The 2,753-nt window shown below is 41.2% G+C and overlaps 1 pseudogene across 1 annotated transcript; it reads right to left on the bottom strand.

Moving 5' to 3' along the window:
- Nucleotides 1-1,391: 1,391 nt before the first annotated feature.
- Nucleotides 1,392-2,381, bottom strand: LOC147613408 (ammonia transport outward protein 2 pseudogene; annotated as a pseudogene). The gene has a single exon (XR_015263181.1). The product of XR_015263181.1 is annotated as an ammonia transport outward protein 2 pseudogene (transcript).
- Between the last annotated feature and the right edge of the window lie 372 nt (nucleotides 2,382-2,753).

Here is a 2,753-nt window from a genome sequence, read left to right as displayed (position 1 = left end):
CATCGATATATTTCCATTCGATGCTTAGTGTTACACCCCTTATCCCGATGCTTATACCAACAATGATACCAATGGGGAGAGGAAAAAGGTTTTTAAAAATTCTAAGTCTAAGACATCGGTATGTTAGTTATGGGGTCATTCCCTTGTGGTGCATGCTACCAATAATATATGAGGTTTTATATTGGAGATAGAGGTGGTGGATTTATTACAAAGACAAGCTTGACATGATTTTTTAATGATTATTTTATATATACTTAAAAGTTGGCAACGCAATAAAGGATTTAACATTCTATGATTTTGGGATTTACTTAAAAGATTTTGATAATGACTTCTAAGCATATCTACTCAAAAATTATGGTCAAACATTTGGATAAAGTATGAAAAACTTTCCATGACTTTAACAGATTTAAAAATTACAATCTATTCATTACGAAATTTCAAAGATTTACTTTTGAAAAGTATGACCACACATTTAGATAGACTATGAGAACCTTGACATGACTTCAAAACCATAAAAGTTTGGAAGCTTTACACGACTCGCATTTTAAGGTGTCATGGATGCAAATTTCAAATAAAGGTACACATGATTTCAATCAAAAAATATCTAAGAAAGATGATGTGAACTTATATTAATTTGAGTATTGTGTTCCAATAATACATTGTTACTTCATTGAAAATATTAAAGGAGATAGCATGTTAGAAGCCTCACATGTCAAGACATCACAATAACAAGTCATGCAACTTGAGTCTTTTGAGTAAAAAACAAGTAGGACAAGAAAGTAAATGTTATCAAGAAACACACCTCAAGAGGATGGTAAGCCTCACATTTTGAGGTGTCTAAAGAATAAGATATTATTTACATTTGGCATTAAACCCCTTTATTCATGAAGGGCATTTATTAGCCTTTGTAGATTTTGTTTTCACACATGCACGTGCACGCAAATCAGTCCAAAGGCATTCACTTTCCAAAATTATAATGGCAAGAAGGATGCATGAGTCCTCATTGCTTGGATTAGCTAACTAGATGACTATTTCTCTAGCGAGAAGTTCTCAGAAAAAGATAAAATTAAATGTGCTTGTAATCATTTGATCGAAAGTGTAGCTTTATGGTGGAACGTGATTAAGCAAGGTAAACATCAACCTTCAACAAGGAAAGAGTTTCAGGAACTCTTAAAGAAACATTTTCTACCATCGCAGTACAAAGCTAAAGCACGTCAACGATGGGATACTCTACGCCGGATTGATAAAGAGAATGTCCAAGCTTATATTGACAAATTTTGGGATATTCTTTTACAAGTTCAAGTAATTGAAAAGAACAAGGAAACAGAGAAACATAAAAAATTCATTTTTGCAGGATTTAAGTCTACCACCATTAGGCTGATGTTAACATGTTTCATCCACATAACCTTAGCACAGTTAAATGGGAGGTGGGGCGATCTTGCCGACGGGGAGGGTGAGAATAGGATGCTCCTGAGTGGCGAGGAGTCCAGAGAGGGCGTTATACCAGGCGATGATGGCGGTGAAGACGCCAAAGAAGCCACCGGCACGCTTGACTTTAACATTCTGCTTGTATTCAGCGATGGTGAGGAGGGCAAACGTAATGGAGAGGAAGGCGAAAAGGGCGACAAGGCCTAGGGTGGTGCGAAGGCTGGCGATCAAAAGAAGAAGAGTAAAGATGGTCCAGGAGAGGAGGAAAATGGCGATCGCGTCCACCTCCACCGATCCGTCAACGGAGGCGTAGGCGGAGGCTACGCCGAACGACGGGATGAGGATGGCGGCGTAGGAGAGCCAGAAGGCGCCGTAGGAAGTGAAGGCCGTGGCGCCGAAGGTGTTGCCGGCGGCAAACTCCCACATGCCAGCCAGCGCTTGGGCGACTCCTCCGTAAAACACAGCCGCCCCCACCACGGCGTTAACCGGGCTGCTGGCCGCGCTCATCCCGAAGATGCCCGCATTATAGCACGACAGCACAAACGTTGTAAGCGCGAAGCCACAAAGCCCTAGCGGCCCCGGATTGCCCACATTTTGCCTCATCTTGGAGTGAGTCCCAGCTGGTCGACTTGCTTATATGGAGCAGCTTTGCCTGCCCTGGCTTTAAAAAAACACAGCAAATCAAATGCCCTGCTCCCAGCAAATCACATGCCCTGCGCAGCTGCCTTGCTACCCGCTGAGCCGAACGAGAGCACCCCTTCAGATTCAAAATCACAGACAGAGAACACTTGATGCCTCTTCCGAACACTGCCCTTCTCACAACCCTCCACAATAAAATAATCCCTTCTCTTCTACACCACCCAAGCAGCAGTCACCCTAGTACTCTTTCTGTGTTGAATTGAGTAGAAATCAAAAAAGGCCGAGTAGCTTGTCAACGACTTGGCACCCACCCCAGTCCCTCACTCACTTCTTCTTGGCTTTTCTTCAGCACCGTAGCCTAGTTGCGTACGCAACTTTGAAGATAAAAAAGCTGGCCACACAAGAGTACAGGGCCCATTGATGTGTGTTGGGAATTTGACCTTCTTAAGAAGGGTAAAGCTTGAACAAGATCAAATTCCCAATACATATCCGTGTTTAGAGAAAACCCCCAAACCTTTATAACACACTTGCAAAATTCATGATCTTACTTGTAAATTTTATTTTTGCAATTTAAAAGATTGACAAAATTTTAAGCATTTTAGTGAAAAAAACTTGTAAATTTTAAAATTGCAAGTTTTAAGATCTAAGAAGAAAAATATTCTCCGTGAACATTGATACACATCCTA

This window comes from Cibotium barometz, chromosome 43 (assembly GCF_041138505.1).
Source record: "Cibotium barometz isolate CiBa-2024 chromosome 43, ASM4113850v1, whole genome shotgun sequence".
NCBI classification, from domain to species: domain Eukaryota; kingdom Viridiplantae; phylum Streptophyta; class Polypodiopsida; order Cyatheales; family Cibotiaceae; genus Cibotium; species Cibotium barometz.
This window is presented reverse-complemented; position numbering and strand designations above follow the sequence as displayed.